Raw genomic sequence first — 15,496 nt, 5'->3', positions numbered from 1 at the left:
TTGGATCCTCTCTAACATACTACCGCTATAACTATCCACTAAACTTCCATTATAACTACCACTATAACTACCCACTATAAACTTCCACTATAACTACCACTATAACTACCACTATAACTTACCACTATAACTACCAGCATACTAACGCTATAACTACCGCATATAACTACCCAACTATAACTACCAACATTACTAATGATATAACTTCCGCTTCTATAACTACTGCTATAACATCCATATACTACCACTATAACTACCACTATAACTACCACTATAATACCACTATAACTCCACTATAACTACCCACTATAACTACACTAGTAACTACCACCATACTAATGCTATAACTACCACTATAACTACCGCCTATAACTACGCGCTATACTATCCCCTTAACTACCCCTATAAACTACCCCTATAACAACCACTATAACTACCACTATAAACTATCGCGTATAACTACACACCATAACTTACCGCTATACACTACACTATAACATACCACATACTTAATGCCTAATAACTACCACAATTACTTAATGCTATCACTACCACTTATAAACTACCCCATACTATATGATAATAACTACCACATACTACCACTATTACTAATGATATAACTACCACTATACTGACCACATACCTACCACTATAACTACCACTATAACTACCACCATACTACCACTATAGCTAATGAATATAACTACCACTATAACTACCACCATACTAATGATATAATAACCACTATAACTACCACCATAACTACCACTTTACTAATGATATAACTACCCACCATACTACCACTATTTACTACCACATAACTCCACTATACTAATGAATAACTACCGCTATAATACCACCCATACTAATGCTATAACGACCACCATAACTACACTATAACACCACTTATACTAATGCTATATACACTATACTAATGCTATAACTCCACTATAACTACCCACCGTACTAATGATATAACTACCACTATAACTACCACCATACTACCACTATAACTACCACTATACTAATGATATAAACTTTACCACTATTACTAATGATATAACTACCACTTCCTAAACTACCACCATACTACCACTATAACACAACTATACTAATGAATTAACTACGCACTATAACCCTAACCCAAATAAACTACCACTATGAAATACCCACTATAACTACCACTATACTAATGAATAACTACCACATAACTACCGCTATAACTACCACTATAACCTACACCATTACGAATTATATAACTACCCACCATACTAATGATATAACTTACCACTATAACTACCACCATACTAATGCTATATAACTAACCACCATACTAATGATATAACTAAACAGCCCATACTAAACGATTATAACTACCACTATAACTACCGCAATAACTACCACTATAACTACCACCAATACATGATATAACTACACTATAACACCACATATACTACCACTTATCTTACCACCATACTAATGATATAACTACCACTATAACTCCAACCATACTAGATGATATATACTACCACTATTAACTACCACCATAACTAACTGATTATAACTACACCATACTAATGCTATAAACTACCACTATAACTTTCTACCACTATAACTTACCACCATAATCCACTATAACTACGCACGTATACTTAATGCTATAACTACCACTCTAACTAACCACTATATACTACCACGCATACTAAGAATATAATACCACCATACTAATGATATAACTACCACTATAATCTACCACTATAACTATAACTACCACTATACATACCAACCAATACCAATGATATAACTACACTATAACTACCACTAAACTACCACTATAACTACCACCATACTAATGCCTATAACTACCACTAAACTACCACTATAACTTACCACTATAACTCCCACCATGTACTAATGCCTATAAACTACCACCATAACTACGCTATAACTACCACTATAACTACTACCACTACACCGCTATACAACTACCACATACTAATGATATAAACTCGACCACGATACTAATGCTAAGACTACCACTATAACTACACCATACTACCGCTATATAACTACCCCATACTAATGATATAACTATCACCATACTAATGCTATATACTACCACCATACTACGCTAATAACTACACCATACTAATGATATAACTACCACCATACTAATGATATAACTACCACTATAACTACTGCCAAAATAACTACCACTTAACTACCAAACCATACTAATGATATAAGCTTACCCTATAACCTACCACCATACTAATGATATTAACTACCCACTATAACTTCCACCATCTAATTGATATAAACTACGCACGTATAATACCACTATAACTACTACCGATACTACCTGCTATAACTACCACTACTAATGATATCTAACTACCACCATACACTATGCTATAAATACCACCATACTACCGCTATAACTACCACCAATACTAATTGATATAACTACCACGTATAAACTACAACTATTCAAACAACCACTATAGCAACACATAACAATAATAACTACCACTAATATAGCTACCAACTAATAACAAATATAACACCATATAACTTACGCACTAAATAACTACCACTATAAACTACACTATAACTAACACTATAACAATATACTACCACTATAACTACCACTATAACTACCACTATAACTACCACTATACTACCACTATAACTACCACTATAACTCACTCACATATAACTACACTATAACACCATATAATACAAACTATACTTACGAACCAACAACCACATACTGAATGCTAATAACTACCACTATAACAATCATAACTATCCACTATAACTACCACTTAAACAATATCACTACCACTATAACAAATATAACTACCGACTATAACAACCACCATACTAATAGCCTTATAACTCACACTGATAACATATATAAACTACCACTATAACAATATAAAACTACCACGTTATAACTACCACCATAACTTACCACTATAACAACCACCAATAACTACCACTATAAACACCACTATAGCAACCCACTATAACAATATAAACTACCACTAATAACAATATAACTACCACTATAACTACCACGCATAACTACACTATAACAACCACCATAACTACCACTATAACAACCACTATAGCAACGCACTTATAACAATATAACTACCACTATAAAATATAACTACCACTATAACTACCACCATAACTACCACTATAACAACCACCATAACTACCACTATAACAAATTATAACTACACTATAACTACCACTTATGACTAACTTTATAACTACCACTGATAAACAACTATAAACTACCACATAACAACCACTAAACTACCACTATACTAATGCTATAACTACCACTAATACTAATGCTATAACTACCACTACTAATGCTTTAAACCAGACAGAAACTCACCTGGTTGTTCTATTGATATCTCCCTCCACTCCAACCATCACCGGCTGTAACGTTGTAGTCTGTCAGGTCTCCAACCATCACGGCTGTAATACTGTAGTGTCTGTCAGGTCTCCAACCATCACCGGCTGTAATGCTGGAGTCTGTCAGGTCTCCAACATCACCGGCGTTAATGCTGTAGTCTGTCAGGTCTCCAACCATCACCGGCTGTAACGCTGTTAGTCTGTCAGGTCTCCAACCATCACCGGCTGTAACGCTGTAGTCTGTCACGTCTCCAACCATCACCGGCTGTAATGCTGTGGCTGTCAGGTCTCCAACCATCACCGGCTGTAGTCTGTCAGGTCTCCAACCATCACCGGCTGTAATGCTGTAGTCTGTCAGGTCTCCAACCATCACCGGCTGTAATGCTGTAGTCAGTCTCCAACCATCACCGGCTGCAATGCTGTAGCCTGTCAGGTCTTCAACCATCACCGGCTGTAATGCTGTAGCCTGTCAGGTCTTCAACCATCACGGCTGTAATACTGTAGTCTGTCAGTCTCCAACCATCACCGGCTGTAGTCTGTCAGGTCTCCAACCATCACCGGCTGTAACGCTGTAGTCTGTCAGGTCTCCAACCATCACCGGCTGTAACGCTGTAGTCTGTCAGGTCTCCAACCATCACCGGCTGTAAAACGCTGTAGTCTGTCAGGGTCTCCAACCATCACCGCCTGTAATCTGTAGTCTGTCAGGTCTCAACCATCACGGCTGTAGCTGTCAGGTCTCCCAACCATCACCGGCTGTAAGACTGTAGTCTGTCAGGTCTCCAACCATCACCGGCTGTAATACTGTAGTCTGTCAGGTCCCCAAACCATCACCGGCTGTAATACTGTAGTCTGTCAGGTCTCCAACCATCACCGGCTGTAGTCTGTCAGGTCTCCAACGATCACCGGCTGTAATACTGTAGTCTGTCAGTCCCCAACCATCACCGGCATGTAATACTGTAGTCTGTCAGGTCTCCAACCATCACGGCTGTAGTCTGTCAGGTCTCCAACATCACCGGCTGTAATACTGAGTCTCTTCAGGTCTCCAACCATCACCGGCTGTAGTCTGTTCAGTGTCTCCACCATTCACCGGCTGTAATGCTGTAGTCTGTCAGGTCTCCAACCATCACCGGCTGTACTCTGGTCGTCAGGTCTCCAACCATCACCGGCTGTAATACTGTAGTCTGTCAGGTCTCCAACCATCACCGCTGTAATACTGTAGTCTGTCAGGTCTCCAACCATCACCGGCTGTAATGCTGTAGTCTGTCAGGTCTCCACCATCACCGGCTTGTCTGTCAGGTCTCCAACCATCACCGGCTGTAATACTGTGGTCTGTCAGGTCTCAACCATCACCCGCTGTAATACTGTAGTTCGTCAGGTCTCCAACCATACCGTGTAATGCTGTAGTCTGTCAGGTCTCCAACCATCACCGGCTGTAGTCTGTCAGGTCTCCAACCATCACCGGCTGTAATACTGTAGTCTGTCAGGTCTCCAACCATCACCGGCTGTAATAGTGTATAGCGTGCTATCAGGTAGGGGACCTGACCTGTTTGGGGTGTAATGGCTGTATATTCTGTCAGATAGGGACGTCTCTAGTATTCCTAATGCTGTAATTCTCTCCTGTCCTGACACGGTCACGCCCTCCCCTAAATAACGTTCACACAGACGAGAGAGAGAAGTCAGAGAGAGATAATCGTGCCTAATCTTTCCATCTAAACTTAGCTGTCTCTGTCCCCACCCTATTACTGTAGCTTAACCTCAACGGGAACATACCACACATAGATAAACAGGGGATTTTCTCAGCTCTGTGAGAGAAGTTTTTTTGAATTTTGTTTATAGAAGTGCCGCTTTTATTTAAATTTGTCCAATGGATGTTAAATGTCAATTTATTATCAACAAATAAAAATATCCACTTCAGTCATCAGATTTAGATGTATCTATATTGCCTTCAGTCTGTACAGGTTGTCAGTGTGATCAATAATCACAGCTAACATTGCAGGGAGTTTCAACTTCACTTTAAATATACACTGACTGTACAAATCATTAAGAACACCTGCTCTTTCCATGACAACGACTAACCAGGTGAACCCAGGTGTAATCTATGATCCCTTATTGATGCCACCTGTTAAATCTACTTCAATCAGTGTAGATGAAGGGGAGGACAGAGGTTAAAGAAAGGATTTTTAAGCCTTGAGGCAATTGAGACAATTGAGACATGGATTGTGTATGTGTGCCATTAAGACAATAGATTGTAGTCCTTTGAACGGGGGTATGGTAGTAGTGCCAGGAGCACCAGTTTGTGTCAAGAACTGCAACGCTGCTGGCGTTTTCACACTCAACAGTTTCCCGTGTGTATGAAGAATGGTTCACCACCCAAAGGACATCCAGACAACTTGACACAACTGTGGGAAGCATTGGATCAACATGGCCAGCATTCCTGTGGAACGCTTTCGACACCTTGTAGAGTCCATGCCGCGACGAATTGATGCCGTTCTGAGGACAAACGGGGTACAACTCCATATTAGGAAGGTGTTCCTAATGTTTTGTCCACTCAGTGTATAGAGCATAAAGACTTCGAGGCACATATTCTAATATTATTACATAATATTCTGCCGTCTTGGGTAGAAGAGTATATCTGATCTTTAGGAGCTTGATGTTTACAGAGACCTGGTGTTACTGACAGTATGATACAGTTGAAGATATCCTCAGCAGATTCAAAGGAGTTTTCAATGCGGCACGGCGACAGTCCAAGGGAACAAACATTTCCCGGCTCCATCGGGGATTTAGATGCTCCCTCCATAGCCTCGGACCCCCCCCACCACCCCTCACCTGTATAGTCTGTCTCTCGTTGAATGTGAAGAGCTCGTTCATAGCTCACCTGCAACACCAGAGTTAGAGGATCTCTCACTAACATGGGAGAGAACTATAATTTACAATAGGAACAAATCAACATGCTAGTGAGAGATCCATTTGGATGGTTAGCGTAGTCTCCCTGGCCCAGGTAGAGTTCAGGGATGGGAAAAACGGGCCTAAAAAGGACCTACCTGAAAATCTGATAAATGTGCCATACGCATAAAAAGCTTATTTCTCTCAATTTTGTTGCACAAATTAGTTGACATCCCTGTTAGTGAGGTATTTCTTCTTTACCAAGATAATCCATCCACCTGACAGGCGTGGCATATCAAGAAACGGATTAATCGGCACGATCATTACACAGGTGCACCTTGTGCCGGGACTAAAGGCCACTCTAAAATGTGCAGTTGTGTCACACAACGCCACAGATCTCTCTAGTTTTGAGGGGGCAATTGGGACGCTGACTGCAGGAATGTCCATCAGAAATGTGTGTGCTGAGCAGTATTTGTCTAAATATATTTGTTGGGGAAAAACCTCATTGAGTGGGTGGGCCTATTCCTTATATGAACTAACTCATTAAAAAATGTGCGTTTATATTTTTGTTCAGTCTATATATGTACTAATGCATACAACCTTGGTTTTCTTGCACGCTGACTATACTGGGCACGGGCACGTATGTTGATTTGTCCATCTACACCAGAGGCAAATCAGGACACGCAGATTGAAATATCAAACAAACTCAGGACTATAGTAAAACACATTCATGGCCATTTAGCTAGCTAGCTTGCTGTTGCTAGCTAATTTTGTCCTGGGAAATAAACATTGGGTTATTTTACCTGAAATGCACAAGGAATTTTTTTCCCCTGAAGCTTTGTGGAATATCGATCCATTTTGAGTCACAACATTGTTGTTCTCTACTCCGACAATTAATCCATAGATTAGATTATGGGAGAACTAGTTAAATTTCTAGTCATCTCCTCACTCATTCTTTCTTCTGTGGATTTTATACGGCCGTTGGCAACCAACTTTAAGGTTCATTACCATACCAACTGGAGTGTGGGCCTCAGTGCAATCACCCACAGGGTATATGCTGCTAAATACCAATGAGGAGATGGGAGACGTACAGCTCATCAAAAATACAAACGTTTTATTTTAGCGCCTGGCTACACAGACGTTCTTTGAGCCGCGAGCCGTCTGGATGAATAACATGTGTATTTTGCAATGCTTGCGGTGTGGTCAACGTAGCCAGGGTGGTATTCAGGATAGCAGACGCTGCTGGAACCCCAGGATATATTGTGGTTAGTACGGTCTGCACACTAGAATTATCCAATAACATACCTTTAAAATCAGTCAACCTAGCCCCTGCATCACATATGGCTGGTCCCAGATCTGTCTGTACTGTCTTGTCAGGCTTGACCATAGGAGTTAAGACAGTAGAAACAGATCTGGGACCAGGCTAGAGCTTCAATACCTCTCCCTCTTCATAGAGTGAGTGAACAGAAAAGAGGAGATGAAACAAATCTTTATTTTATTCAATTCAATGTATTATTGATCACACTCAAGTGTTCCCATGACAACGAGACCGACTCCACTTGTTCTCCTCCTCCACTGGAGACACACTGGAGTTTAAAAAGCAGACGGAACAAGACAGAATGTTCCTAAAGGGCCGGCGCACAAGTCCATCCCAAAATAAAATACATGAAAAAAGAAAAATTAAATTGAAAACTCAAGTCATTGTTCAACACCTGTCACAACCCCCCCCCTCCACCCTTTAGGAAGCAGATAGAAGGGGAAGGAGGCAGACACACACCTGTTAAAATACCAAACCTGGGGTCCCGGTCTGTCAGTCTGCCCCCTCCCAGGTTATGTTAGTTAGGGCCAGGTAGCCAGGGTCCCGGTCTGTCAGTCTGCCCCCCTCCCAGGTTGTTACAGTTAGGGCCAGGGTAGCCAAGGGTCCCGGTCTGTCAGTCTGCCCCCCTCCCAGGTTATGTTAGTTAGGGCCAGGGTAGCCAAGGTCCCGGTCTGTCAGTCTGCCCCCCTCCCAGGTTGTTACAGTTAGGGCCAGGGTAGCCAAGGGTCCCGGTCTGTCAGTCTGCCCCCTCCCAGGTTGTTACAGTTAGGGCCAGGGTAGCCAAGGGTCCCGGTCTGTCAGTCTGCCCCCCTCCCAGGTTGTTACAGTTAGGGCCAGGGTAGCCAAGGGTCCCGGTCTGTCAGTCTGCCCCCCTCCCAGGTTGTTACAGTTAGGGCCAGGGTAGTCAAGGGTCCCGGTCTGTCAGTCTGCCCCCCTCCCAGGTTGTTACAGTTAGGGCCAGGGTAGCCAAGGGTCCCGGTCTGTCAGTCTGCCCCCCTCCCAGGTTGTTACAGTTAGGGCCAGGGTAGTCAAGGGTCCCGGTCTGTCAGTCTGCCCCCCTCCCAGGTTATGTTAGTTAGGGCCAGGGTAGCCAAGGGTCCCGGTCTGTCAGTCTGCCCCCCTCCCAGGTTGTTACAGTTAGGGCCAGGTAGCCAAGGGTCCCGGTCTGTCAGTCTGCCCCCCTCCCAGGTTGTTACAGTTAGGGCCAGGGTAGTCAAGGGTTCCCTCTTTATTCACAACTCCCTCATTTTAAAGTTCAAATAGAATCCAAGGCAGTGAGATTTTAGGGTCGTTTCCTGGATTTCTGTTTTCCAAATGTATAAAATCCTTAATATAACGGTCGTTCCAGTTAGTTTTGTTTGACGTCAGGGAGAACGTGCCACGTCACAACGCAGGGGTCAGGGGAGAACAGGGAAGGAGGTGCCACGTCATAACGCAGGGGTCAGAGAGAACAGGGAGAACGTGCCACGTCACAACGCAGGGGTCAGGGGAGAACAGGGAAGGAGGAGGTGCCACGTCACAACGCAGGGGTCAGAGGAGAACAGGGGAGAACGTGCCACGTCACAACGCAGGGGTCAGGGAGAACAGGGGAGACGTGCCACGTCACAACGCAGGGGTCAGGGGAGAACAGGGGAGGAGGTGCCACGTCACAACGCAGGGTCAGAGGAGAACAGGGGAGGAGGTGCCACGTCACAACGCAGGGGTCAGGGAGAACGTGTCACGTCACAACGCAGGGTCAGGGGAGAACAGAGGAAGGAGGTGCCACGTCACAACGCAGGGTCAGAGGAGAACAGGGGAGGAGGTGCCACGTCACAACGCAGGGGTCAGGGGAGAACGTGACACGTCACAACGCAGGGGTCAGGGAGAACGTGACACGTCACAACGCAGGGGTCAGGGGAGAACGTGACACGTCACAACGCAGGGTCAGGGGAGAACAGGGAAGGAGGTGCCACGTCACAACGCAGGGGTCAGAGGAGAACGTGCCACGTCACAACGCAGGGGTCAGAGGAGAACGTGCCACATCACAACGCAGGGGTCAGGGGAGAACAGGGAAGGAGGTGCCACGTTGGCCCTGACACGGCAGTACTGAGGGGGAGGGTAGCAGAGTTGTTGGGAACAGGGGACCAACCCGTTTACAATCTCCCCACAACCATGTCCCAACACATCTCATTTCAGCTCGTTGTTTGGCACCCTAGTCTCTATAAGTTCAGGGAACACTGTATAGAGAATAGGGTACACTATATAGAGAATAGGGTACACTGTATAGAGAATAGGGTACACTATATAGAGAATAGGTACACTATATAGGGAATAGGACACTATATAGAGAATAGGGTACACTATATAGAGAATAGGGTACACTATATAGAGAATAGGGTACACTGGATAGAGAATAGGGACACTGTATAGAGAATAGGGTACACTGTATAGAGAATAGGGTACACTATATAGAGAATAGGGTACACTATATAGAGAATAGGGTACACTGTATAGAGAATAGGTACACTGTATAGAGAATAGGGTACACTGTATAGAGAATAGGGTACACTATATAGAGAATAGGGTACCATTTTTGAAACCAGGGAACCAGTAACCTTTCCCCTACAAGTGATTGATCCAAAGCCATCCTCCCACCTTACTCCTACCCCCCAGTGATTCAGCCCCCGCCCCCCAGTGATTCAGCCTCGCCCCCCCAGTGATTCAGCCCCGCCCCCCCAGTGATTCAGCCCGCCCCCCAGTGATCAGCCCGCCCCCCAGTGATTCAGCCCCACCCCCCAGTGATTCAGCCCGCCCCCAGTGATTCAGCCCCGCCCCGGTGTGCGTGTTCAGCGGATGGTGTATCTGACGTAGGGAACCTCCACATCTTCGTCATTTAGGTCGTTGCAGCACAGCTCAAACACCGGGCTTTCACATGCTTCCCCAGCTTCTTCTTAGAAACCTTGGTCACAATCTCTGTCATCCTGCAGAGGAGAGGGGAGAGGGAGAGGAGATTAGTGGAGAGGAGCGAGGAGATTAGTGGAGAGGAGCGAGGGAGCGAGGAGATTAGTGGAGAGGAGCGAGGGGAGGAGATTAGTGGAGAGGAGCGAGGGGAGGAGATTAGTGGAGGGGCGAGGAGGAGATTAGTGGAGAGGAGCGAGGGAGGAGATTAGTGGAGAGGAGCGAGGGGAGGAGATTAGTGAGAGGAGCGAGGGGAGGAGATTTAGTGGAGAGGAGCGAGGGGAGAGATTAGTGGAGGGGAGGAGATTAGTGGAGAGGAGCGAGGGGAGATTAGTGGAGAGGAGCGAGGGAGGAGATTAGTGGAGGGGAGCGAGGGGAGGAGATTAGTGGAGAGGAGCGAGGGGAGATTAGTGGAGGGGAGCGAGGGGAGGAGATTAGTGGAGGGGAGCGAGGGAGGAGATTAGTGGAGAGGAGCGAGGGAGGAGATTAGTGGAGGGGAGCGAGGGGAGGAGATTAGTGGAGAGGGCGAGGGGAGGAGATTAGTGGAGGGGAGGAGATTTAGTGGAGAGAGAGAGAGGAGATTAGTGGAGAGGAGATTAGTGGAGAGGAGAGAGGAGATTAGTGGAGAGGAGATTAGTGGAGAGGAGAGAGGAGATTAGTGGAGAGGAGATTAGTGGAGAGGAGAGAGAGATTAGTGGAGAGGAGATTAGTGGAGAGAGAGGAGGAGATTAGTGGAGGAGAGGAGGGGAGGAGATTAGTGAGAGGAGAGATGGGAGGAGATTAGTGGAGAGGAGAGAGGAATTAGTGGAGAGGAGATTAGTGTAGAGAGAGGAGGAGATTAGTGGAGAGGAGATTAGTGGAGAGGAAGAGAGGAGGAGATTATGGGAGGGAGCGAGGGGAGGAGATTAGTTGAGAGGAGCGAGGGGAGACAACATTTAGTTCAGTAAGACCCCAGTCATCTCTGGCAGGTTGAGAAAATTCAGATTCCACAAGTTGGAAATTCCTGGCATTCCGATTCTTGATTGGCAACAAAATATTTAATTGTCACATTTCAGACATTCAGCTTCATTAGGGCCGTAACCCCCTTCGGCACAGTCCTTGTCTGTACCAACTTGCGTATGTTATGACTGTCGGACACTAGCAGAGATCAGTAGTATTTTGTGGAATTTATTACAATCCTCATTAACTGTTGCAAAAGCAGCAGGTACTTTTCCTGGGGTCCAGAGACAACAGAACATTTATAGACAAGAACAGCTTAAGGACAGAACTACATACATTAAAAAGGCACATACAGCGTTATATCAACACAAACTAGGGGACAGGCCCTGTGCCGTGAGGTGTCTCTTCTCGGCGGGGGGTCGGTTCTAGGCGGCGCGGGGTCGGTTCTAGGCGCGCGCGGGTCGGTTCTAGGCGGCGCGGGGTCGGTTCTAGGCGGCGGGGTCGGTTCTAGGCGGCGCGGGGTCGGTTCTAGACGGCGCCGGGGTCGGTTCTAGACGGCGCGGGTCGGTTCTAGACGGCGCGGTCGGTTCTAGACGGCGCGGGTCGGTTCTAGACGGCGCGGGGTCGGTTCTAGACGCGACGGTACGGGGTCAGTTCTAGACGCGACAGTACGGTCAGTTCTAGACGCGACAGTACGGGGGTCAGTTCTAGACGCGACAGTACGGGGTCAGTTCTAGACGCGACAGTACGGGGTTTGTAGTGACTCACGGTAACACCAGCCTCTCCCTTGAGTTTAGCTGCAGGCATGAAGAAGGAGTAGAGCATGGAGACTCCCTGAGACAGCATGGTGATCTCCCAACTGATGCTCATTCTACAGGGGAACCAAAGACAAATGTTAAAAGAAACCAACAATGAACGCAAGCTTAGCACAGAAACTCAGCATGAGGGCAGGCGTACCTTGAAGTAGTCCAGGAACTGTCGGAGGGTCATCTCCGCTCCACTGGCCTGCAGACCCTTCACCTCAAAACGATCCCACAGAGACCAGTCAATCTATAGTACTATGGAGGCAGCGATGGTGAGGCAGAGAGAGAAAACAGATGGATGGGGAGAGAGAAGGGAGGCAGAGAAGAGAAACAGAGAGGATGGGAGAGAGAGAAGGGAGGCAGAGAGAGAAACAGATGGTGATGAGGAGAAAGACGGATGGGGAGAGAGAAGGGAGGCAGAGAGAGAAACAGATGGATGGGGAGAGAGAAGGGAGGCAGAGAGAGAAAGAGATGGATGGGGAGAGAGAAGGGAGGCAGAGAGAGAAAGAGATGGATGGGGAGAGAGAAGGGAGGCAGAGAGAGAAAGAGATGGATGGGGAGAAAGAAGTGTGGGGACAGAAGAATCTGTTAGAGGTACAGACAAACACTAAATGAATAGCCCTGCCTTACACAAATACCTGACATCTAGTTATGAAATGGCCCCTTATTCTGATCCTAGACCAGGGGTCCCCAATTACATTCAGCCACGAGTCCATTTCTCTGTGAGTGCATGGTCGGGGCCCGGAACAGACTGAACTAAAATATAAACATGCTACAATTTGTAAAAAGGTTTTACTGAGTTACAGTTCAGGAAACCAGTCAATTGCAATAAATTCATTAGGCCCTAATCTGTGGATTTCACTTGACAGGGCAGGTGTGCAGACACTGGGGAGCCAGGACCAGCCAATCAGAATGAGTTTATCCCCAGGTCTATATTACAGACAGAAATACTCCTCAGTACCACCCCACCCCCCCCGATCCCACAGGTGAAGAAGCCGAATGAGGTGGTCCTGGGCTGGCGTGGTTACACGTGGTTTGTGGTTGTAAGGCCAGTTGGACGTACTGGGAGAGAAATGTACATTTAATTCTCTGGCAACAGCTCTGGTGGACATTCCTGCAGTCAGCATACCAACTGCTCGCTCCCTTGAGACATCTGTGGCATTGTGTTGTGTGACAAAACGACACATTTTAGAGTAGCCTTTTTATTGTCCCCCAGCACAAGGTGCACCTGTGTAATGATCATGCTGGGACCAACACTTTACATGTTGCGTTTATATTTCTGTTCAGTGTAGTTCTAAATAATTTGTACCCTGCAATTGACCACAAAGCTTGATTACGTCAGGATACCATCACATATTCCTATATTTATAAGTGGGAATTAAATCATTTGGGGGGCCAAATAAATACGGTAATTTTTTAAAATAAAATCCCCCGCGGGCCATCTACTGGGGAGCCCCAGTATGAACACATACCCTCTGAACAGACCCCCTCCCTCCCAACTCCAACCCTACCTTGTGGCTGGGAGCAGCAGTATGAACAGACCCCCTCCCTCCCAACTCCAACCCTACCTTGTGGCTGGGAGCAGCAGTATGAAGACCCCCTCCCTCCCAACTCCAACCCTACCTTGTGGCTGGGAGCAGCGACGGGTTCTGAGAAGCCGAAGAAAGGCAGCGCCAGGTTCATGAAGCCGTTCTTAAACGAATCCACCTTCTTGTGTCCCTGAACGATCTTGATGAGCTCCAGACAGACCAGACCTACGACCGCTGCTGTGGTGGTCGCTATCGCAGGAATGATCTTCCCAGCTATCAGCTTACTCTGGAAAGAGAGAGAGAGAAGAGAGTGAGACAGCGAACGAGCCGGAGAGAGAGCCCGTGTGTGAGTAGTGAGTAAGAGGGAGTGTGCGTACGTACACACCTTGTGTCTGTCTGCAGGGGGAATGTTGTAGTTTTCTGCTCTCAGGTTGGAAGCAGCTACAATGAAGTCCATGTGGAAGTTAGAGTCATCATCCTGGAACACACAGAGAAAACACAGAGTCATCATCCTGGAACACACAGACGCTCCTGCCAGACTGCTGTGATGGATGGCTTAGTTCTACACGCTCTGCAGACTGCTGTGATGGCTGGCTTAGTTCTACACGCTCCTGCAGACTGCTGTGATGGCTGGCTAGTTCTACACGCTCCTGCAGACTGCTGTGATGGATGGCTTAGTTTACACGCTCCTGCAGACTGCTGTGATGGCTGCTTAGTTCTACACGCTCATGCAGACTCTGCTGCGAGTTTTTACTCATTGGCTTCCGACGTCACTACAGGGAATGATCACCTTAAATGTAACTAGAAGTGTTGACTATAAACATCACTAGACATATAGATGGCCTAAATAAATGGCCTAAATAAATGGCCTATATAAATGGCCTATATAAATGGCCTATATAAATGGCCTATATAGATGTAAAAGCCCTCTCCTCACCGACGTTGACATTGGCGCTCTGCAGCTCCTGGTCGAGAGCGTGGATCTTGACCCCTGACCTGGGGACGAAGGTGGGCACCGATAGGCTGTCCAGATCTTAGCCACCGACACGGTCGGTAGAGCCCTGCATGCCGTACGACTGGGCAAACAAGTTGGCTCCTGCCATCACATAGTCCATATGGAGGTCCTAGAGAGAGATCGTTAGAGGATGTATGAGGAGAGAACGGGGGGAGAAGGGGCTAGGGTAGAGGGGTAAGGTAATAGGTAGGGAGGACGGGGGAGAAAGGACTCACGTTGCTGGTGCTAAACTCCAGAGGGTGAGACATCTCTTTGGACCGGACCAAAGGGGCGCCAGAGCTGGTCAGCTGAGGAGAAAGGGAGGAGAGAGAGATGAGAGAGAGAGAGAAGGAAAGGGGAGAGAAGAGAGAGAGAGAGAGAGAGAAAGTGGAGGAGAGATGAGAGAGAGAGAGAGAAGTGGAGGAGAGAGAGAGAGGAGAGAGAAAGTGGAGAGAGAGAGAGAGAGAAAGTGGAGGAGAGAGAGAGAGAGAGAAAGTGAGAGGAGAGAGAGAGAGAGAAAGAGTGGAGAGAGAGAGAGAGAAAGTGGGAGGAGAGAGAGAGAGAAAGTGGAGGAGAGAGAGAGAGAAAGTGGGAGAGAGAGAGAAAGGGGAGGAGAGAAGAGAGAAGTGTGAGGAGAGAGAGAGAGAGAGGAGAAAGT

General features: G+C 46.4%; 2 long non-coding RNA genes and 1 pseudogene across 6 annotated transcripts in view; 2 read left to right on the top strand and 1 right to left on the bottom strand.

The window, feature by feature from the left end:
- Positions 1-10,200, top strand: part of LOC139025312 (uncharacterized) — a 10,707-nt gene extending 507 nt beyond the window's left edge. For 2 of the 5 annotated variants that reach the window (XR_011476886.1, XR_011476887.1), the window contains 5 exons: positions 9,176-9,209; positions 9,425-9,538; positions 9,582-9,930; positions 9,991-10,095; positions 10,137-10,200. This is a non-coding gene — a long non-coding RNA (uncharacterized lncRNA). Of the gene's footprint in view, positions 1-9,100; positions 9,119-9,175; positions 9,252-9,424; positions 9,539-9,581; positions 9,931-9,990; positions 10,096-10,136 lie in introns of those variants that run through there. The other 3 variants (XR_011476888.1, XR_011476889.1, XR_011476890.1) reach the window with 3 other exon arrangements.
- Positions 8,055-8,927, top strand: LOC139025311 (uncharacterized). Its single transcript, XR_011476885.1, has 3 exons — positions 8,055-8,117; positions 8,176-8,783; positions 8,845-8,927. It is a non-coding gene; the product is annotated as an uncharacterized lncRNA (long non-coding RNA).
- A 207-nt stretch (positions 10,201-10,407) lies between the features above and the next one.
- The window catches only part of LOC112074108 (ubiquitin-like modifier-activating enzyme 1), a 38,481-nt pseudogene continuing 33,392 nt past the window's right edge, over positions 10,408-15,496 (bottom strand).

The sequence above is a fragment of the Salvelinus sp. IW2-2015 genome, unplaced genomic scaffold (assembly GCF_002910315.2).
Source record: "Salvelinus sp. IW2-2015 unplaced genomic scaffold, ASM291031v2 Un_scaffold2498, whole genome shotgun sequence".
Taxonomy (NCBI): Eukaryota; Metazoa; Chordata; class Actinopteri; order Salmoniformes; family Salmonidae; genus Salvelinus; species Salvelinus sp. IW2-2015.
The sequence above is the reverse complement of the archived record's forward strand: the minus strand, read 5'-3'. Positions and strand labels throughout refer to the sequence as shown.